This window comes from Nannospalax galili, unplaced genomic scaffold, assembly GCF_000622305.1.
Source record: "Nannospalax galili isolate Female #2095 unplaced genomic scaffold, S.galili_v1.0 scaffold552, whole genome shotgun sequence".
NCBI lineage: Eukaryota > Metazoa > Chordata > Mammalia > Rodentia > Spalacidae > Nannospalax > Nannospalax galili.
Genome location: NW_008330501.1, coordinates 671,050 through 695,543, shown reverse-complemented (window position 1 = coordinate 695,543; position 24,494 = coordinate 671,050).

Below are 24,494 nucleotides of genomic sequence, written 5' to 3'. Positions count from 1 at the left end.
GTGTGTGTAAGAACCAGAGCAGGGAACTGATGCTTTATCTTTCAGCAGGTGTCACATCCACTCCTGGTGCCAGAAAACCACAGTGATGAGTTGTCCATGAAGCCCAAGTTCTAAACTGACCCCATGCAAAACTCTTGTTTTCAGTCATATTTTCTAGCAGGCTACAGCACAGTTAAGGTAGAATGGGCAGTGGTCCCACCAAGTGGATCTCTTAAGTTTAAAATAGAACTCAATATGAAAAGAGAAGATACTCTCAGAGTTGACTGCTCTATGCTCAATCAGAAGCACCAAGGGCTCCTCAAAGGGGTAGGGTGACATGGGAGAAGATCATGGAAGTAATAAGCAGGCTTGTTTTTGGAACCTCAGAGAAATGGGAGATTCCTCGAGGCCAAGTAAAACTAGCCAAGACAAGTGTTACTGATGGTTTTCTTTGTAAGCATAACTGCATGATCATCAATATATCACTCTTTGCATTGTTGTAGAAAACCTCCTGAACATACTCATTTTAAGCTCAACTTTGCTTCATAATAGAAAGGAAGGAATAACATGAGCCTCTATTATATGCTCTTTAGAAACATGAGCATATGTTACTAAAAGACTGCAATAGTCTAACATTCCTAGAAGTTTGTACTGGATAGCATCAGCTGTGAACTTGATAGGCCTGGGAAGAGGAAACTGCAACTGAAGTATTTCCTCCATCAGAATGGCCTGTGATCATATCTGTGAGGAATTTTTCTTAATTGCTATTTGATATGCAAGGTCCCAGCCCATTGTGGGCTGGGCCACCCCTGGGCATGTGGCACTAGGTTGTATAAGAAAGCAGGCTGAGTGAGCACAGGCCAGGAGAAGCAAGCCAGTGTGCGGTGTCCTCTGTGGTCTGTATTTCAGTTGATGCCTCCAGGTTCCTGCTCTGAGTTCCTGCCCTGGCTTCCCTCAGTGATTCTGTGATTGGGATATATAAGCCAAATAAACCTTTTCCTCCCCAAATTGCTCTTGGTCATGGAGATTATCACAGCAGGGGAAACCAAAGACAGACAAAGATCGATAGATTAAACACTGAATTGAAACAAGACAACAAATATGGACTTGCGGCAATTTGAAAGAGTAAAATTAGTGGTAGCGTTTTGTCTGAGACTGATTAAAATATATATTTCTCAAATAAAGAAGATGGGCAGGACTGAATATTCGCCAGTATTGTATTATGATGAACTTCTTCCTTTCCTAGCAGAATGCCTTCTAGTGAATTTATGCCTGATGGTTGGCTTTATAGTCATGTCATCTATATTTCTTTGGAGCTTGTTAGAAATGTCAGACTCTGGAGCGCCATATCAGACCCAATGGATCCAACTCTGCATTTAAAAAGATGTTCGGGTGGTTTGCATATACAGGAAAATCTGAGAGACTGTCTGTTCAAGTTCAAGCCACTGCTATGATAAATACAACAACCAAAAACAAACTAGGAGAGGAAAATGTTTCCTTGGTTTATACTCCCAGGTCACAATCCATCTTTGAGGAAAGTCAGGGCAGGAACTCAAGCAGAATTTGAAACAAATAATAGAGGAACTCTGCTTGCTGGTTTGCTCCCTCCCTCATGTTTAGCTAGTTTTATTTAATACAAAAGTTTTGTTAAGCTTTTGTGTGTTTCATGCAATAAATTTTTGGTAATATTTAGACCACCTCCCCTATCTACACCCCTCTTGTATACACTGGCTGGTTTTCATGTACTCTGTTACACATGTTAAGGTCTATCGACCTAAGTTTGTGTCCTCAACTGTCGTTCTGTGTGTATTCATCCACTGGAGCCTGGGTAACCTATCTATTGTCAAACCTTTAGAAAAACCCAACTCTCCCTCTCCCAGTAGTTATTGGTTGCCAACAGTTCCTCAGCTAAGATTCTTCCCCAATTCCTTCCATGCAGGGATTTTGTCTGGTTTAAACTTACCTTGGTCTTTTACATGCTATTGCCATTGCTGTGAGTTCATATGAATAACTGGCCAGCTGTCTGAAAAACTGTTTCCCTGTGGTCATCCACCACCTATGACTCTTAAAATCTTTCCACTGCCTCTTCTGAAATGGTCAATGAGCCCTGGGTGGCAGAGATTTGATATAGATGTCCTATTCAGGGTTAAGTTCTCTGCAGTTTCTTATTCTTATAGCCCAGTTCTGGCTTTCTGGGCCAATCACTATCTGTTATATGAGAAAGCTTTGCTGATGAGAGTTGAGAGATGTATTAATGTATTCTTTCTATCCCTTGTTCCACTATGTTCCCTGAGCCTTAGGTGTAGAAGTTGCATTGTTGTGTGCATTTGATCAGTTGTAGAATGTTGTTAATAGTCTCCATCTGTTGCAAAAAAAAAGTCTCTTTAATGAGTGGTGAGAGGTACATTTTTCTGTAAATATAAGGATACATATTTAGAATACAGTAAGAAATTACATTGATCTAGAGGTGTGGCAAAAGTAGGCTTTTCTATGAAATCTATGACCTCTCCATCCATGTGTATTTGGCTATATTTATAGTATCACACATGATTTCTCTCCCACTGAGTAGGTCTTAGGTCCATTTATCCAGCTGTTGATAACCTCCAAGATAAAGTGCCACTACTGCATCAGTAGAGATTATTTTATAGGCTGGTCATTGCTGTGGTTTACACAGCCCAGGACCAATTGCCCAAGGAATGGTGCCATCCATAGTGGGCTGGGCTCTCATACATCAATTAATAATCAAGGCAATACCTCACAACATGCCAACAGAGCAATCTGATTTAGGAAATTCCTCAATTGATGTTTCTCCTCTCAGAGGATTCTAGACTGTGTCAGGTTGACCAATTGAGATTAACCAGAGCACTGTCTTTCCTGGTATATCAGGAAAACTTTCCTTCTCTACCTCCTCACCCACTGCCCTCCCATTCCTCCTCTTCCTATTCCTTATCCTAAAGGATTTCACTAGGCACTCTTGGTTGTTTTTTAATTTGTGCTTCTCCTGCTTCAACCTCTTGATAGTGCTTATATTGCAGGCCAAGCACCACCAGGCCAACCAGGAAAACATGTAGTTGCAGCTATCATTAATTTCAGAGGTAAGATTGACTCTAACATATCTATGATAGCTAGGTACTGAAACCGTCAGTCACAACCTTAAATAATGTAGGGATGTGTCTTTTGTCTAAGAAGAGAATTTGATTTATATGATAAAAACAAACCAGTAGACATATTTTGAGGCACTGAAGTTTAAGCTTGTTTGCTTTAGTTATAGTAGACTCTGCTTTATTTCTCTGGGACATTTATTTCAAGAAAATAATGATACTAAGATGCATTCTGTTAAAGTATTGATTAGATGTCATAAAATCAGCTCAGTGACAATTTCAATGCCAGTTAAATTGAAGCTCTAAGCCTCAGAAAGATTGTCCTAGCTAATCTTAGATTTAATCTATTAGACAAATAGGTTCTTTAACCATTTAACTTTGTTAAAGTAAACTGAAAATGAAAAGACACAGTTGTCTTCCTTGATGACAAAGATCTCTTCAAATGATTGTGAAGAATGACTCAAGCACTAGTGTTATTGTAAGGCAGCAGAATGAGATTTGTCCATGGAAAAAATCAGGAATGTAGAACAAAATGAATGCTGATGCACTGATGAACATGAGCTGCGGGAAGGGTCATGTGGTCCCCACCCCTGTAATTGGAGACTGCATCCTGCTATTGACCTACTCTCTGAAATTGACCCCAAACTAATGGACTTTTGTAAGTGAAAGAAACAATGGCAGGATGTCTCTGGAAAAGCTACAAATTTCAGGGCTCTGAAAGGAACTATTCAAATGACATTCTTTTTAAACTCATGGAATATTTATACACCGCCTACCAGATAACAATAGTTGTTAAATATCAAAGGAAATTCCCTACTTATCAAATTCAATAGGCTTTTAATTTAGAAGAAAATGCACTTGTAGCTTGTAAAGGAATGTTTTTAAACCTAGAAATTCTTAGGAAGAGATTTAATGAAGAAATTCGGGCCTTCCCAAGCTTCGGGATGCCCTAAGTCACCTGAAAGCCTTGACAAAACACAAGGCAGCCTGATTCTACTCCATGTTTGGTGGGTCTGAAGAACGCAGAATTTGTATTTTTAGAAGTTCTTCAATGTTGCTGCTGCTGCTGCTGCTGCTTTAGAGGTCACATTTTGAAAACAACCTTATTATAGTAAGACATGTTGTTAATTAGTGTCATTGCTGATTTTGCTATGCACAATGGATGCTGCTAGAAATGCAAAGCTGAGTGTCAGCTTTGATCTCATATAGAACATAGTCTAAGAGAGAAGTTCTTTGTCTCCTTAGTCATTAGAGACAGAAGCTCTCCGACTGCCCTCAGTTCAGGGGAGACTATTGTTCTCCCTTTTCTGTGTCTTCTTTGCTCTGTCTTCAGAAGGTCCAGAGAAGATAAAAGAATTATTTCAACATCTCAACTCCCTTCATGCCCCATCAGGTGGCATTTGATGCTAGCAGATCATTAAGATTTCTTATCTAGAGAAGACAAGCATTCTCACGTGTCTTTCCAAGAGCCACTTACAAGATACCTGGCTTAGAGGAATGTTGCTTCTTGCCAATTGCATCTTCAGTCATCCTCATGAATTAGAGTTACCAGACATAGGTGTCCTCCTTTGATTTGCCCTGAACAGGCTATGCCCCTGTTCAAAAATTTCGACCAATAGCAGTGATCCTGTGGTTATGATGACTTAGTCCATGTTTTCACATAGGTCTTTCCATCGCTAGTTTCCACATTTGAGGTTGGAGCTTCATTGAATGTTCAAGGGCATCTTATCTTGGTTTGTCTGTATTGCATATCTTGCATGACTTATTAGTGTCATTTGGCAAAGATTTTTTTGGCGGCATTGTGTCTCCGGAATAATCTGTATATGCCAATTTGGTTGCAGTACACAGCTACCTCTGCTGTTTCTACTTATCCATGTTGCTGTTGGCTTTAGACCATATTTTGAGTTATAACAGGTTGCATAGTAGATAAACTCAGAGCATTGGTGGGAGCTTGGAGTCCAAACATTCCTTCACATAAGCCCTCCTTACTGAGCCAATTTCCTACTCTCTAGGTGTTAGCTTACAGCTACTTATTTGTAGAAACAGCCACCTAATCTGAGTTTGGTGTTTTCTAGTATGTGTTTATCTGATATATAATACTATCCTTATTTTAATTTTTACTGAACTTTAATTTTTTGTTTTTGTACACTGCTGTACTGAAACACAAAACTTGTTCCCCGTTTTATGTGCAGGATATGGTATAGTCTTGTATGCTTACAATATGATGTGCATACATTCATACATACATACTATTAAGTTCTTGAAAAGACCAGGACCACTAAAGACCACTCTGAAATGAGAAAAGAAGAAGTTTATTAGGATGGGTGATCTGTTGGAGTACTCCCATGGGAAAAAGGGAACAGTGGTTTCTCATCACAGCAGGCTGTATTTTATAGGATTTTTCTTTTGCAGGTAGGGGGAGGTGAGACTGTAGCAGGAAGGTGAGTCAGTAGCAGGTGCCTTGGTGGTGGGGGGGTTTGGTTAGGTGATTTTCATTTTTACTGTTGGCTGTGATGGAAATTACTGTTATGGTTAAGGCTCACTATTAAAACAAAGGTCAGGTGATTACTGAGGATCTAGGATGGTTTAGTTTCTGTTTCCTGGAATGCTGTTCACCAGGTTGTAATCGCCATGTTGCTGGTGAGTAGTGACTCCATCTTGGGGCCCAGTTTGGCCTAACACATACATGCTCACATGCATAAATTCAGTCTGAATTAATTGGGCAATTAGATTCCACATATTGGTTAAGCAGTGGAAATAATGTAAGCTAAGCTACACTAATTATTTTAAGGTGGCAACTCATAGCCCTCACACTTACTTCTACTATCATCTGCACTCTGATGTTCACCTGGACATAACACCTAGCTCCATGTTAGGAAAGAGGGTTGACGAGACTTATTGATACTTAACAGCAAGGCTGGAAGGGATACTTTTTTAAATCATTGATTTTAATGACAGTTTCTTTTATTTCATTGGTAATAACTACTTGTGGTTAACTTAGTCGAGCTAGAACAATATCTTCCAATTACATTTCTGCCCCATAGAAAGGTGGCACAAATCTTTGTCAGGTCACAGACTATTTCTTCCAGAGCCTAACATCCAACTAAACAAGAATAGCTTTTATACAAATCTGTCCATCACCTTAAGAAAGACAATCCAAATTATATTGTTACCATAGCTACCCTAATGTCAGGGCTTCAAAATATCACGTTCAATACTCTATCAGGACTGTACATGACTTCATTTGGTCTGGAAATGTATGAAGTATGAAGCTCCATTATACAGATAAGGAGACAGAGACTCAAAAGGATCAACCAATGTACTTATGTAATAGGTGGCAGGATCAAGCATCCTGCCCTGGTTTCTCTGATTCTAGATCGCTTGCTGTTTTTCCTTTCCTGTTCCACCTTCCTTCCAGAAGTGCCATTATTCCTACAGGCAAGCAACTTCTCTGAAGATGACTTTCTCCTGGGTGTAAACTGTCTTTCATTTAAATGAGATTTATATCAGAATGATGCCTCCCCAAAGAAAAGAATTTTACTGAAATTTGTTGAAATGAAAAATTCACTTGAGTACATACGTATAAATTAAAACTGGAAAAGGAGAGGGTTAATGCTGAGATTGGGGACTAGTAGACTTACTGATACTTGGAACAGCAAGTCTGGGAAGGGATACTTAGGAAACCCCTCTTCAAGGTCAAACCTTTCCTGAAAGCGAAGAAGAAATATCTGGCATCCATCAATCCAGCCTACTACAAAATGCCCTCTGGCTAAAGTTCACAGAGAATGTTCTGGGACACTGGGCTAGAAATGCTAAATTGGCCTGAAAGATTAATTGGTTAATCATGAACAACCAATTAAGAATCATTGCTTTTTTTTCTACAGGAAAACGTTGCTGCCAAACATAGCTAGTCAGTAAGAGTGTTCATTTAGGATAATTTGCTTAATCTTCTAATGTGTTCCATATGGGCTCAATTGTGCCTTGTCAGCATAGTTGTCCTTAAGTCACCCTCATGTAACATGGGATTATTTCCCCACAAAATATGAAGGGTATGAAACAGTATCTGCATTTTAATTTGAATATAGATTTTCATTGATTTTATTTGTTCAACTGAAACAATTTATGTCATAGACATTTAAAAATTACCCAATAAAAAACTTCAGTATGTATTCCAAAGTTCTCATAGTCCCCATAAGAGGTATTTTATTTATTTTCAAATACAAACTAGCTAAAATGTAAAAGATATAATTTTTCATAGCACTAACTCTGACCTTCAAGTTAAAAAATTCTAGACTTCCTCAGAAGCGAACAATGAGATCTGAATTTACGATAAACTTATTTTAAAAATCTTCTACAAGTAGAAAATTAGCTCCTGCATTGCCCTGTATAATATGACCCATGAAGAAGTAAAGGGACAGATACTGATCTCCAAAGCTGTAGTCATATGCTTAAGAAAGCTAGCTTTGGTTAAAGGGACAGACACTGATTGCCAAGGCTAAAGTCGTGTGCTTAGGAAAAAGACAGATTTGGTTCTTAGGTCAGATAGTCAAACTTGTTTTCAGTTGAGACTTTCTTGACCCCATTTCCAATTTTAAAAGACCAAAATTCTGTAGTGTTGCTGCTTTTACTGCCAACATATATGATCCTGATTATAACCCCAGTTAAGTAATGGAAGTCTTTGTACAGGCAGTATATGTTACCCATATAGCTCTTACTTCTCTGGTCCCAAGAGAATATAACTGAATAACCCACAGCTGAATTTATGAGGACAGTAATGACACTTTGTGGAAATGTGGAGGACTTCTTTTGGTTTTTTAATGTATTGTATATCCAGCATTCTAACATCTAGGAGTTTTGTGCCTTCTTAATTGTACCCTGCTCTAAAAACATCCTTCTAATTCCCTTCAGTGAGAGGACTAAACACTTTGCCTTCTTAGCCTTGCTTATCTCAGGTCCCAGGAAACAAGACTGGGATCCATCACTCATTCAATCTAAATATTTCCTTAAAGCTTATTCATTGTCCATATTTCTTTCTAGGAACGGGACCTGTGCACTAATATCTACAGGTTTTTTTCTCCTTAGGAACACTTTGACTATGTTAATTATAATTTTAAATCAATATATTCCTCTTATTTATCATTTCTAATACATTTTCCCCATCTTTTAATATGTGTCAGAATCAATGGTATCTGTAGGTCAGGTATCATTCATGGCATGGCTATTGCTATTCACACTCCGTTAGTATTTCAAAGGTCATGATGAGATAACTGCAACTGCCTGATATTTCAGTCAACAAGTCATGTAGGACACTTAAAACTGAAGTATGAGTCCTAGCTCTTGTTTGATTTGATTTAGTTCTCAGGATGAACTCAGGTCTTACTCATGCCAACATGTGTTTTACCACTGAGCTATACTCCCAGTCCCTGGAGTCCTAACTTCTCATCTGAACATTGTCAGGCAAGATCATGTCATTTCCTAGTTATCTCATTAAAGCATCAGTAGCAAAAGTAGAAGACATTACTAGCACATTAGGAGACCATGCCAGAGATGGAAGGGAAGTATCTGACAGGCCTTGTCACCAACACTCTCTGTAGCACAGAACAGTGGTATATCAGGAAGAAGCCCAGGTTCATTAGATACAAACTGCTGGAATCTGATGCAGAGTTTCCACTTCACAGATCTGGTGTGAGGTCCAACGAATGTGCATTTCAAACAAGACTACAAATCAGGTTGATGTTGCTGGTCTAGGCATCACAGTTTTGGAATCAGCATTCTGGATAATGATGTAAATTAAAAGTGTCCAGGGGCAACATGAAGAGAGTAAGCTTCCAGAGTCAGTTGTCTGCAAGTCTCTAAGCTTCCCATTTCTTGGATTATAAGGGCATCTGTGTACTACCTTGTACGAACGACTTGGCATCTCTCAGCCCACTTCTTTTCTCAGCTCTCTTCTAACAGAAACACTGTCCCTGTAGCTATGTTTAAAATCCTGGGAGGTGTTTGCCAGTTGTTGTTTCTCCCCACTGTGATTATTCATAATGCTTGTTGTGAATAGGTTACAGAGCAGAGGGGCATCTGGAAGGGCAGGAGAATTGGCCTTTGAGATTCATTCCAGAGAACTCACTGAGCTGGAGAGAGGATCTAGTGTGGCAGCCTACAATAGAAAACAATATTTTATATTTTTATTCTGCTATGCATCCTTCCCTAGGTAATCTTTTTATCTTGTCTCTTCTTCCCTCAGAATTTGGAGTCTTGAACATTTTCTGCATTATGTCTTCCAAATAGTTAATTTCCACATGCCACAATAATGAAGCAGCAAATATTCCCCCAGCATTATACATTGAGTATAAATTTCACTTTCAAGATCAGATGTTTACAAACAGGGAGTTTGCTTTATTATGCACCTGATATGTTTTCCTAGACTCTTGGGGTCCCTCCCATCTGCTTAGAGCATTTCTATTGTCTCTCCAATTTCAATAAACACTATAATTCATGCATACTCTGCTTAGCACTTGGCATGGTGCTAGTAGATACTATTCAATGCAAGGTTGCATCCTCTGGGATTCATGCTCTCCTTATGTAACTATCTACAATTTTCAGAAGGAGCTCTGAGAAGAGGCACAACCCAAGGCCCAGTAGTATAGTCTGCTTTTTTTCCAACTCTATCCATTATTCCACTTTCTGTACATCCATGTCTTTCAGTGTGGACCAGCTATGCTGAGTGGGTGGGACTTTTGCTAAACATCAGACACCAGGAAAGAAGCAGTTATGTGTTCAAAATGCTTGGGAGGAAATCCATCAAACTAACTCTATAATCCAGTTTCCAGGGAAAAGGCTATGCATGTTAGACTTCATCACCTTGTTTCCAATGCTCCTTTCCTCCAACTTCCCAGGAGTGTGTGTGTGTGTGTGTGTGTGTGTGTGTGTGTGTGTGTATGTGTATACAAGACACAGAGTAAGGTGCAGGAGAGAATATAGGTACTGGATTGGGGAAATATAATAAACTTATTTTGTCTACTCTATGTGGGGATGGGCTGGGCTAGCAGGAAGAGTTGTTTCATTGAAATCCAGAAGTGAAATAATTAAAACTTATTTTCTTATTGACTTTTTCTTTACAGATGAATGGAAGGAGTTTCTTCTTTCTGAAGATATAAGAAGGGAGCACATATCAATGCTCCATGTTATTACAATCTTCATTTTCTACTGCCGATGAGTTTTCAGAAACTCTTCTCAACCAAGGATTCTAGCAGATTTACACTCTAAAGGGGTGAGAACCTACTCCCGAATCAGAGACTGTTAAGTTTCTAGATCAATATGTGTTGAGGACACTAGCACACCTAGATGTATATAAAGTGATTACTAAGTAAGACTGAAGTAGCTAGAAGCAGATGATAGGAGTATTGAGGCCGGACTGAAGACTAAAAAACATTTCTTAGAGGACTCTGAAGATCAAAACCTGAAGTCCAGCTTACCAGCTTTCAAGAAGCCACATGGACTGATGCCACGGTATGATTCCAAATATTGTGCATAATAAATGTTCTGCTTTAACCATTATAGCTGTAAGGCATCAGTGTGCTTACTGCATTTGAACTTTTCTCTGGGTAGACTGCAAGCACCTTGAGGGCAAGCTTTGTGCTTTGTTTCTTCACATAGCCAACAGCTCCACCAGCACACATCAGATGCCTTTGAAACTGCAGCAATACTATTATTAATAGAATGCTGAGTAACGTTCCAAAAATTATTAAGCCTTAGGTACTATTTGACAGAAACAAAATGTAATCCTTCTTTAATTACTGGTATAAAAAAATGGCACTCTCATATCAACTACTCACACTTGAAATTAAAATGGAATCTCTCTTGTAACAATATTAGAAGAAGAAAATTAATGATTTTGCATTAATGAGCTTTCTGGCTTATTACTTAATAAATTACTGCTGGTTGCAAGAAATATTTTAGAAGATTTTAACTAGTAGGCTCATATTCTATGCACATTGATGTCTTGAAAAATTACTTTGACAACTTTTCACAAAATGAAAATGATTTAACAAATTATAGGAATGTGAAATGCTGGCTCTTGGTGACCTGAGGTTTTCATGATTATGTCATGTATATCATAAATAAATATTGGCCATTTTATTGTTGCAGCTTGTGAAACTGTAAGAAAATTTCATTTCAGGCCAATGTTGTTTTCAGTGTAGATAAATGAACAGTGTTCTTTGAATGGGTGGTTTTGGTAGACATTCATGGTAGCTCATAAGTTAAAACTGCTAGAGTGTCTCTTAAAACTCTTCCAAATTGTCTTGTTTTCTGGATTGAAATTTAGTACTGAATGCTAAGATTAGACTTGTCTTACTATGTAAAAGAAACTGTTTTATCATGCCTAAAAGACACAAGGATATAGAAGTTAATGAATCTGTATTTTCTATATTATTTAAAGATAGTCTAATCAAATGAGATGATAAATCAACAACCAGTAAATAATTCTGAAGTCTATACTAGGCTAACGGTTTGACCTTTCTGGATTTCTCTTCCTTATTTGTCAATGAATTTAGGTAGGAAGATGTCTAAAATCTCTCTCTCTTCTACCATCTATTTATCATTCATTATGATGTATACATTGTGTCAACAGCCATCTCTATCACATATATTTTAAGTAATGACAACAGGGTTTAGCAAAACTTGCGAAATGATAAATGCAAAATCCAAAGAAACATTTCACATTGCAATGTCCTTCCAGTCTGCATTTCTTGGGGACTCTTGTAGACTATAAGACTCCATTCCCCTTTTCAGAATAACCAGAAATACACTCCAGTGCAGCACACATCTTTTAGAAACCCTAACACAAACACATCTTTAAAAAGCATTTAACTTGGCAATATGTATAACTCTGTAAATTAGTTATATTATACTTACAACAGCCACTGTATAAATAGTAATTAATGTCTATTGTACGTAAGCATGCTAAACTTTGGTGTAATTTATATTCTGAAAGATAAATTTGCATAATGAGCTATGACCACTTTAAAAGATGACAACGGTGGATAGTCCAAAGCACTTTATCATAAAAGCAGGCATTTTCACAGGGGAGGTGATTTTCTATTTGGCTTCATTCTGTAAATCAATATCCAAGAAAGTCTAAATCTTCTTAAGAGAAAAATAGCAAATGGAATGAGAAAATGAAGCAATTGGCCATATCTGGCTAATAATCACCAGGCTCCAAGACAAAATCTTTATTGCTTATTATGTCATTCACAGACCATATTAAGGGCTTAGTTGCATGCAATATTGTATTAAATACCAATATAACAGGTCTCGAGCTTTTTAAAAGATGTGAATAATATGACCAGGACATTCATTTAATTACATATTTATGTGTCTAAATATAACAAATATATATTAGAAAGAAGTAACTGAGGATCCTTCTGAATCTTTTTTCAACTCTGGCTGAGTTGGAAGGTATAATTATAAATCTCTCATGGCTATTGCAATTGAAGCCTATTTTCTTTGATTTTTGATCAGCTATAGAACAGAAGAGCTGTTTATTGCTGTTCTTTCACATCCCTCTTTCCACTGGATGATAATTTCATCCTAAGCTTAATTTTTAAATAATACTTTTATTAATAATCTGAGAATCTAATAAAATATGTTTTTATCATATTCAACCCCTCCCACAATTCCTTTTAGATCCACTCCATCTTCCTACTACCCCACAGCTTCAGAAAGAATAAGACTTGTTCTGTGTTATTTTCTTTGGGTATAATTATTATTAAATCACGAGTCCTTGCAGCTCTTGTCCATTTCCTCCTTGAAATCCCTACTGCCTTCCTAATATGGTAAGTGTATGTCATTAATGCTGTAACTGATTGTTCCCAATATAATGGCTAGAGTGATTCATGATTTTTTTTTAGTACACATCAAATGTGGTGTTTGTTTTCTATACTGCAGATGAAGCTCCATGAAAGACATGAGGAAAGCTAGTCACTCACTATATTTTGCTTTCTAACCTAACATATTTTGTCAGACCTTTGCTAATTTGAACTAGTATAAAGGCTCCGCATTTGGGTGTACCAGATAGCAATTATACAGGAATGTAAACTTCTTTTATTATTAGTTTACAAGATCCACCACTTTAGTGCAATGTTTATATCCTGAGATGCTGAGCATACTTAGAGCAGCCCTCTTTGCAAATTTACCTATGAACATTCACCCAGACCATTCTCTGACAGAGACATGGAAAAGCAGCCAGCCAAGCTCTGAACACTGAACACTGCATAATAGTAGTTTTTGATGCCCCTCCAATTCACCATTAATTTACCATAGACATTTAATAGGATGGATCATAAAATGAGTTATATGTACAACAGATGATAGTAGTGTCTTTAAACAAAGATATCTATGTCATGTGAGACTAAATTAAAATCTTTGCAGTTGTGAAGATAGATTAGGTCCCTGATTTTTCCATCAATCTCTCGAAGCTGTCATGAGTAGTTTTTCCTCCCGATAAAAGGTTTGTTGATAGGAAAAGCACATAGCTTCAAGAGAGTCAGAGGTTGCTAACCATTTTTGTTCTGTGGTCAAGTGGTCTTCCATTCCTCCTTTCAGTTTCTCTTAAGGGAAGATAAGCAGGTCATTTCATATGATGCATATGCTAGTCACTAGCAGAAGATTGATGGAAGAGAGAAGGGTCTTACATCTGATTCCTGACCCCATCAGTCTAGAAATGCTTTTTTTTTCTTTTTACAAAGCCCATAGCAAGTTATTCAGGACCTACAACTGATTACACAATGCTGATTTTTCTATAGTCCTATAACACATGTTACCATGTGGTTTCAGAATACCTGTTGTTATCTCTATGTCAGTCAACTCCTTTGCCTTCTAAAGTGTGATAATCTAAATTTTTCCTTTGTTTTATCATATCATAAAAGGAAACTTTTTATATTTGATTTCATCTATATTTTGCATCTTCCTTTGCCTAAAAATTGAAAATCTAGATAAAATTCACCAATTTTAGAGTATACATTTATGGTATACATAAATATCTACAATCATACAACAACCATCAAATTAAGACTTAAATGGTTTCATCAACACATAATATCTTCCGTGCCCCCAAATATTCCTGGTTGTTGACGGAACAGTCCCCTAGTATTTCAGTCATTTTGATATCTTCAGACTTAGAGAGTCTTCTTGTTGCCTCTCCCTAATTCTTTTCTACGTCTCTCTTTCTTACTTTTATTTCTTGCTTTGAGTAGCTCACTCAGGCTGACCTTGAACATATTTGTGTAGTCAGCTATGATACTGAATTCCTGATCCTCCTGTCTGCACCTCCAAATTTCAGGGATTACAGGCATAGAACACGATGACACCTATAGGTAAAGCCCAGACTGACCTTGAACTCATGATTCCCTTTATAATCCTCTGGCCTGTGCCATCATGGCAGACACTGCTTTGCATTTCTTGTCTGTATCTTATGATTTACACATCTGTTGGGATGAATAGCTCTTCTGATTAAAAAAGAAATCATGAATTTTGCAGATAAATGGATGGAACTAGAAACTATTATACTAAGTGAAGTAACACAGACTTAGAAAAACAAGCAATACACGTTCTCTCCCATTTGTGGATCCTAGCTACAAATCTTTAGATATGGGTATATAACATGAATGTAACTGCAGGGGCCAGGAAAATGGAAAGGAACCATGGGGATAAAGGGGAAGAAAGAACTCTAAAGAGAGGGATAGGAGGAGCCAAGTGTTATTCAGGGGGAAATGGGGAAAATGGGGTAAATTTTAACTGGGGAGAGAATAGGGAAGGTTATGCAGGAGGAGAGGGAGGAGAGATAAGTAATGTTTATGTGGTGTGAAAAAACAGAGGGAAGATTTATTAACTCAAAAGCCTACTAAAATACAAACAAATAAAAACAAACAAACAACCAGTGCTAGGCAGGGTAAACCTCCCTTCTAGTTATTGATCAGGATAGTCCAAATCACTCCCAAAATAACAGAAGGTATTGCCACAAGCCTTGATTACCTCCAGAACTTGAAGGTAAGACTCTATTGTTGAAGACAGGTCAAACTTCAGACATAAGACTTGGGACCATTGAGTTGGAACTGATCTGGAACACTCCTCCTAAGTAGATACTATGCAAACTGCAAAGAGAGAAAACCAAACAATAATCCCACTCACCTGTAAAGTCTATGAACTACAACAATGACTAGCCCAAAAAATGATCTCTACTGGTTCAGTAGTGGCACTTTGGGGTAATCAAAGCTGGCTAATTGGACTTAAGACCCACCCAAAAGGAGGGAACTCATCTATAGTACTGTAAATATAGATAAATGCACATGACTAGAGAGGCCATAGATCCCAGAGAAAATGCTACTTTTTTCACACCCCTAGACTAACACAATTGCTTAGTGTATTCCAAATATGTTTCCTTACAGTTACAGACAAGTGTGCTTCTCATGACTAATCAAAGAAGCTTCTTTTTCAACAGATGGAAGTATTTCAAAATTCCACAACTGCTCAAACACAGAGAATAAGTGTTTGTGAGGTGCCCAGCCCTAAGTGACACATCCACAATGCAACCTCTGTATATAAGGCTCAGGGAACATAGTGGAACAGGGAGTGGAAAAATATTAATAAATTAACTCTCACCAGTGAGGCTTCCTCATGCAATGGATGGTGATTAACCCAGAAAGCCACGACTTGCCAAAGCATAGAGAATAAGAGACTGTATAGTGTTTATTCCTGAAAAGGAGACTTGTATCAAAACTCAGCCACCCAAGGCTCAGGGACCACTGCGGCAAAGGGGGTGGAAATATTGTAAGGGGCAGGGGTGGTGGGTAACCATAGGGAAACAAACTTTTCCAGGCCTCTGAGAAGTTACTCACAGCAATGGTAGCAGCATGCACAAGAGCCATGCAAGCTCAAGCCAGACAAAGTCACTTCATAGAAGTAGGAAATTGGGTAAGAAACCTCAAGATTGACTGAGGAACTATTGGCAACTGACAACAACTGGAAAGTGAGAGTTGGTTTTCTTTGTGGGTGTGATGCTAGATAGTTTAGCCAGGATCCAGTGGATGGACATACACCCAAGGACATGTAGGGACACAAATGTGACTAGATAGGCCCTAATATATATGAGAGAGTACATGAAATCTGGTGGTTGGGGTGGGGGTTATAAAAGGGTTTCAGATAGGGAAGGGGGTATAAATATGATCCAAATATATTACACAAAATTCACAAAACTTCAATTTAAAAGAAATGAAAAATAATTTTCCATTTCTTTTCACGAGCAGTTTTTCTTTGAGTTTAAACACACATTACCACTTAGAGAGAAGAAAATAAACTATAGTAACAAGAACAAACCAAATGAAATGATTTAATATTGTAAAAAATTAAAAACAGTACTATACCACTAAAGGGGTAGAAAAGAAAGGAGTGAAAACAATATACTATAAATTAGGAAGTTAAATATTAATGTAGGTAAACTATTAGCAAAACTATTAATAATAAAATAGTAGAAAAAAGATAGATAATGAAAGAGAAAAAGTGAAGAAGCAAGGCAGTAAGGAGAGGAAAGGATTACGGACACAGGTATCAGGAATATTCATACAAAAGTGATAGTTTGAGAAAACAAAATAAAACAAATATAGGACAAAGCAAAGATATCAAAGGAGGCAGCAGTTCTTCCCTCCTGGGGAGGTGGGGACTGGAGATGCTTTGCTTTCCCTGGGACTCTTTAGGAAGTTCACTGAGTGAAAGTGGGCATTTCTCCTGCGGAGACAGAAAAATCCAGAAGGGGCTGTTTGGAGGCTGGATGGACTCCACCTTGCCTTGCTCACCAGTGTTTGCCAGATAAGGCAATGTCTTCTGCTGGAACGATGATCTCCCTGCCCAGCGCCTGCCATGCAGCTAGTGCAGGAGCTGACCTCAAGCTGTTCCCTGCAGCTGAGCCCATAGAACAGCCAGTTAATGCTCCTTGGGCCAGAGGCATTATACAAGTTTGTTGGAAATGCTTGAATCAGTGGGGCCATTTCCACATATGGACTCTAAGACATCATAGGTGAGGAAAGGAATTCAACTGAATTGTGTGTCACGGGGCACTGAGTTATCCTGTTGATAATGGCCACGCCAGTCTATGTTCCAGTCCAACTTGTACACACACACAGTCTGATTCCTCTGCTATTGGTCTAATAGGTTTCAAATTGAAGCATCTTCTGCTTTCCTCTGTAATGCAGCCCAAACTTATCTTCATGTAGACCAATGTCTGTAAATCTGTGCTTCAGTTGTACCCAGCTTCTGAAACCCACAATGATTTTTAGTGTGGCCATTCAATTAGCTGGTAAAGAAAAAACGCTGTTGGATCTTGGAGATAGAAAAATGCAGAGACCTGTGACCTTGCCAGTGCTAAAATTTGATAGTAAAACTCTTCTTTCTACTGAGGCCATCATGGCATCAGTGAGGGAGCTAGGAAGCTCTGAGGCCCCTTCCCCAGAGTGCACTTGCTGTGTGCATTTGCAGATCCCTCGTCTTAATCTGTTTTGCAGAGTGGCATATTGTGTGCCTGGGTAGCCCACTGAGCCTTCCTTTCCTCTTTTATTTAAGATCCTGTGGAGGAGTTTTCCTTTTATCTACCATGCTGACCAACACTGAGTGTTAGAGTTGTTAGAGTTCTTTTGAAAAGAATAATTTTTAAGTTCATTATTTCTGTGTTTACATTTGCACTCTTGTTCCTTCCCCACCACCCTGTTTCTCTCTACAGCCCACACACTTCTTTTCTTTCAGTCTCACAGAAATGTAGGGATAAACTAAGTATCATCAATCTACCATCTTCCATCTCTCCCTAGTTTCTAACAGATGTTAATTATACATAGTATTCCACTTTTTAACAACCGTGCAATTCAACCAGGCTGCTCTTGAACACACAGATATCTTCCTGCCTCTGACGTCTGAGTATTGAGTTTAAAGACTTGCACCACCACACCTGGCCTTAATAGGGTATTGTTAAATTTTCATCTCAGTATCTAAGATGTATAAACTCTCTGGAGAAATATAAATATTACTGCAATTGAAGAAAAATTTATTTTTTTCTTTTATTCTTTTTAAAATTTTTTAAAATTTAAGAACCACATGATTAGAATAAGCATTTCATTACAGCTTTAACATATTCAGTAACACATTCCAGAGCAAGGATACATCTCTTTCAAAGGTGGCTGTAAATTTTTAGGTTCACAGTTGAATTAATACAGTCATACAATATTGAACTCAGTATAAACCCTGTAAGACATAAAATTGAATGAGTTTTTACCCTTTAAAGAAGAGTTCCATTTCATTTTAAGACATGCTGTTTCCTACATTTTTAATGCTTCTAACACTTACGTGTTTGCACACGTCTTTAATCTCTATGTATCTGATTATCACTACTCACTGTCAGCTACACTCGGAAACTTAGTGCCTGAGTATGGATATAAAATCATCAGATAGATTTCATTGGTAATTTTTATCACCTCTATTATTTAACATGGAGTTAATTTTCAATAACTACATGATTAGAAGAAGCATTTCATTACAGCTTTAAACATATTCAGTACAGTTTCCAGAGCAAAGACACAGCTCCTTCAAAAGTGGCTATAAAATTTCTAGGTTCTCTGTTGAATCAATACAGTTATACAATATTGAACTCAGTATAAGCCCTGTAAGACATAAAATTAAATGAGATTTTAACCTTTTAAAAAGATCTCCATTTCATTTTAGAATATATTGTTCCTTGCAGAAAGACTCATTGTTTTTGCTATTAACACTGAGATGTTGGCACATACATCTCTAATCTGTATGTATCTGATTGATTATTACTAGTCATAATCAGTTGCACTTGGCTCCTTGGCACCTGTGTAGGTCTATAAAGTCATTGGGTAGATTTCAATAGTAATGTTTATCACCTCTACTAATTAACATGACCTAAATTTCCATGCCTCAAATACTCCTCAAATATACTTTTTAAAATTTGTTGCTTTGAGTGTGTGTGTGTGTGTGTGTGTGTGTGTGTGTGTGTGTGTATCACACAGAGCATCCCAAACTATCTTATTCAACTATACACCCACTTCCCAGATGGCATGCTCCCATAGCCTCCCTCCCCCCACTAGAGCCCTTATACTCTGATATCCCAGCTACTGTCTGCTGTGTTGTTGGCACACCAGCCTTCCCCATTACTTGTCCATCTAGTGAATCTAGTCAGCCTATCTAGAGGTCTTTGTTTTAGGAGGGTCAGCTGTTCCTCCTCTAGCAGCAATCAATTGTCAATATTCCTTTAGATAAGATTGGGGTCTGCTGTTCATTTTCCTGGTTCTATGCTGGGTTACTTTCTGGGGGGTCCCTTTGGCCACACTAGCCAGCAACTCAAAAGAAGATATCTCCTATCTGTCATTGTTGCTTGTTATGTAGCCTTTAGCTATATATTTGAACTCTTAAAAAATTATATTGGCCCCTTTAATCTTTGGTTATACTTTCCTTTTGGGTGTTTAAAGCTATATGGTTGGCCCAGATAAACCAATTTGTTTTTACTCTTAAGGTCATTTGAGGATCTGTTCCTCAAGGGTCACATGGCTCCTTTCTTTTACCAGTTCCGCCTATATGAAGATAAGTCAAAGGTCCAGCTCTGCCATGGCTGGCTTTGCTTGGAAGCATGAAGGAAATGATTCCTCTGTGTTGACCTTCCTCTTTGTAGACTGGACACTGGTTCAAGTCCATCTCGTGGGGTCTCCTCGGCCTCCTTGATCAAGAGGACAGGTGACTCACCACAATTACAGGACATTTTGAGAAATGCTTATAGTCCCCTGGAATGAGTTGACCTAGGAGTGCAAGGAGCAAAAACTGTCCTTTATGTCCCTCTGATGAAATTATTATAGGCCTCAAAGTATGTCTATTAATCATCCAAGAAGGTTAGTTCCACCAGTCTGGTACTTTTAATAACTGTATGTCATGTGCATAAATCTTGGGCAAAGACCAGTTGTTCTCAGATAAACCTTACCTAGACATATATTTCTTGATCTGGTATGTATAATTTGTGAGTAGGTTGTTGGACTAATATGGTTCCCTCTAGTTTTAAAAACTAGCTGGGCATTATTTATCTCTTGCATTGTCTCACCCCTCCATCATGGATTCCCCAATTAAGGTGCCCCCATTTTCCTGTTTCTCCCTTAATAATACCATTCTCCTACAGTCCTTCGTCTCTGGACCTCCTTCTTTCCCTTTATCCCCTAAGTTCCTTGTATACCCTTACCTCCCCACTCCCTTAAACTAACCCAATTTTTATCCGTATCTCCCTTACTAAGGCCTGTTTCCTACTGTTCTTCTCTTTCAGGTTCTTTCTTTTCCTTTACCTCCCAGGTTCCTTTCCATTATCCTGGTTCCTGTAGTTATGTCTGGATACATTCTCACTTATCAGTGGTTGTTCAGGCCGCACTTCCTTCTACAAGGGAGAACATATATCAATTTTTTTTTAGTCTGTATTACTTCACTTTGTATAACAGTTTCTAGTTCCATAATTTACCTGCAAATTTCATGATTTCATCTTTCTTACTGCTGAGTAAAACTCCATCGTATAAATGAATCACATTTTCATTATCCACTCATCAGCTGAGGGACACTTAAGTTGTTTCCAAACCTTAGCTATTGTGAAAGTGCAGCAATAAACATAGATGTACAAGTGTCTCTACAATAGGATGAGTTCTTGGGTATATGCTAAGGAGTAGTATAACTGGTTCAAATGCTAGGTTCATTTGTAGTTATTTTAAGAGTTCTCCACACTGCTTTGCATAGGGGTTGAACAAGTTTGCAGCCCCATCAGCAGTGGATGAATTTTCCCCTTTCCCCACATCCTCTCCAACATTTGATATCAATTGTTCTCTTGATCTTAGCCAGTCTGACTGGGGTAAGATGAAATCTTAAAGTGGTTTTGATTTACATTTCCTTAATTATCAGTGATGTTGAACATCTTTTAATATACTTCACTGCCATCTTTATTTCTTCTTTTGAGAACTCTCTGTTCACCTCCTTAGCTCATCTTTTAATTGGGTTACTTCATGTCTTGATTCTCTGTTTTTTGAGTTATATATTGTAGATATTAAACCTCTGTCAGATGTGTCGCTGGTGAAGATTTTCTCCCATTCTTTGGGCTTTTTGTTCACTTCCCTGGTTGTCTCCTAAGATGTATAGAAGTGTTTAAGTTTAATTAGGTCTCATTTGTTAATTCTTGACCTTGTTTCCTGAACAATTGACGTCCGGTTTAGAAAATCCTTTCTTACACCTATATCTTGCAGATTTTTGCTAATGTTTTCTTCTAACCATTTCAGAGTTTCAGGCTTTACATGGAGGTCTTTCATCCATTTGGAATTGACTTTTGTGCAAGGTGAAAGACAAGGCATTTATTTTCATTGTTCTATAGATAGAGATCCAGTTTATGCAGCACCATTTGCTGAACATGCTGTCTTTCCTCCAGTGAATTTTCAGGCCCCTTTGTCAAGTATCAGGTGGCTAAAATTGCATTTACTCATATTTGGGTCTTCAATTTTGTTCCATTGATCTATGGGTCTATTTTTGTGCTGTTACCATGTTGTTTTTATGACTATAGCTCTGTAATGCAGCTTAAAATCTTGTATAGTAATGCCCCAAGCATTGCTCTTAGTGCTCGGGGTTACTTTGGCTATCTGAGGTATTTTGTGCTTCCATATGAATTTTAGGATGTTTTTTCCAATTCTGTGAAAAATGTCATGGGGATTTTGATCAGCATTGCATTGAATCTATAAATGGTTTTTGTTCGGAGGGACATTTTCACAATATTAATTCTTCCAGTCCATGAGCATGGGAGGTCCTTCCATCTTCTGATGTCTTCCTCAATCTCTTTCTTTAAAGATTTAAAATTTTCATTGTAAAGTTCTTTAATGTCTTTGGTCAGGTTTATTCTAAGATTTTTTTTTTGCAGCTATTGTGAAGGGAAGTGTTTCCATATGCTCTTTCTTTGATTGCTTGCTATTGGTATATAGAAAGGGTACAGACTTCTGTAGGTTAATTTTGTATCTTGCCACTTTATTGAACTTATTAATAATTTCTAGGAGTTTTCTGGTGGAATTTTTAGCATCTCTTAGAGATAATATCATATCATCTGCAAAAAGGGATAATTTGATCTCTTCTTTTCCAATTATTAGTCATTTAAATTCCTGCTCTTGTCTTATTGCTCTTGCAAGTTTCAAGCACTATGTTAAAGAGAAGTGGAGATAGTGGACAGCCTGGTCTGGTTCCTGATTTCAATGGGAATACTTCCAGTTTTTCTCCATTTAAAATGATATTGGTTGTGGGTTCATTACATATGGTTTTAATTATGTTGAGGCATGTTCCCTCCAGTCCAATTCCCTCTAGGACTTTGAACATAAATGCATGTTGAATTTTGTCAAAGGCCTTCTCTGCATCTATTGAGATGACCATGTGGTTCTTGTCTTTGAGCACATTTGTATGATTTATGACATTTATTGACTTACGTATATTGAACCATCCCTGCATCTCTGGGATAAAGCCAACTTAATCATGGTGGATGATCTTTTTGTTGTGTGTCTGTACACAATTTGCAAGTATCTTGTTGACAATTTTTGCATCTATGTTCATTAAAGATATGTGTCTATAGTTTTCTTTCTTGGTTGTATCTTTTTCTGGCTTTGGTGTTAGAGTGATGCTGGCTTCATAGAAGGAATTTGGAAGTTCTCCCTCCATTTCTATCTTTTTGAATAAATTAAGTAGTGCTGATGTATATCTTTAAATGTTGGATAGAATTCTGCTGTAAATCCATCTGGTCCTGGGCTTTTCTCAGTTGGGAGGTGTATTACTATTAAAATTTCTTATTGTGTTATGGGTCTATTTAAGCTGTTAATCTCTTCTTGGTTTAGTTTTGGTGGTTCCCATGCCTTTAGATATCTGTCCATTTCTTTTAGGTTTTCAAAATTAGTAGCATATAGGTTTTTAAGGTATTCCCTTATAATGTTCTGTATCTTTCTGGTGTCTGTTGTGATGTTTCCCCTTTCATCTCTGATTTTGTTGCTTTGGAGGTGCTCTTTCTTTCTTTTGGTTAACTGGGCTAGTGGTCTGTCAATCTTGTTTATCTTTTCAAAGAACCAGCTCTTGGATTTGTTGATTCTTTTTATTGTTTTCTTCGTTTCCATTTCATTAATTTCTGCCCTGCCGGGCTTTGGTTTCATTAGTTGTTGCTTTTCAAGTGTCTTGAGTTGCAATGTTAAGTCATTTATTTGTGTTCTTCCTGATTTTTTGATGTAGTCACTTAGAGCTATAAACTTCCCTCTAAGGGCCGTTTTCAGCATGTCCTGGAGGTTTTGTTGTTTTGTATTGTCCTTTTCATCTAGTTTCAGGAATACTTTTATTTCTTTCTTAATTTCTCTTTTGACCCATTCTTCATTCAGGAGTGTGTTGTTTAATCTCCATGTGTTCATGTGGTGATTTTGGCTTCTTCGGGTGTTGATTGGATTGTAAGCTTTATTGCATTGTGGTCTGATAGAATGCATGGAATTATTTCAGTCTTTTTGTATTTGTTGAGGTCTGTTTTGTGCCCCAGTATATGGTTGATTTTGGAGAAGGTTCCATGGGGTGCTGAGTAGAAAGTGTGTCCTTTGGTGTTTGAGTTGAATACTTTGTAGATGTCTGTTAATTCCATTTGATATATGATATTGTTTAATTCAGAGTTCTTTCTGCTAACTCTCTTCCTTGTTGACCTATCTAATGGAGACAGTGGGGGTATTGAAGTCCCCTACTATTAATGAGTTGGGATTAATCTGGGTCTTAAAGTCCTGTAGTATTGTTTTTACGAAGTTGGGTGCACCAGAGCTTGGTGAATATATGTTCATGATTGTAATATATTTTTGATTCATTGTTCCTTTGATCAGATGAAGTGGCCATCTTTATCTCTTCTGATTAGTTTTAGTTTAAAATCTATTTTGTCAGATATTAGAATTGCAACACTTGCTTTTTCTTAGTACCATTTGCTTGGTAAATTTTTTTCCAACCTTTCACTTTAAGATAGTGTCTGTCCTTGAAAGTGAGATGAGTTTCTTGCAGACAACAAAAAGATGGGTTTCATTTCTTAATCCATTCACCTAGTGTGTATCCTTTGACTAGGGAGTTCAGTCCATTAATACTAAGTTTTTAATGAAAGATGAGTATTGAATCCTGTCATTTTTATTTCTGTTTACATTCTTGATACAGCTGTACTTTTTCACAATTTATACCTTCATTGAGTTTCTTTCCACAACCCCATGGGTATAGTCATTCCTTTCTTTAGCTCTTTTTATTGCTTCCAGAACTCACTGAAGGGCTGGTTTTGTGGACATGAGTTCCTTTAACCTATTTATGTCA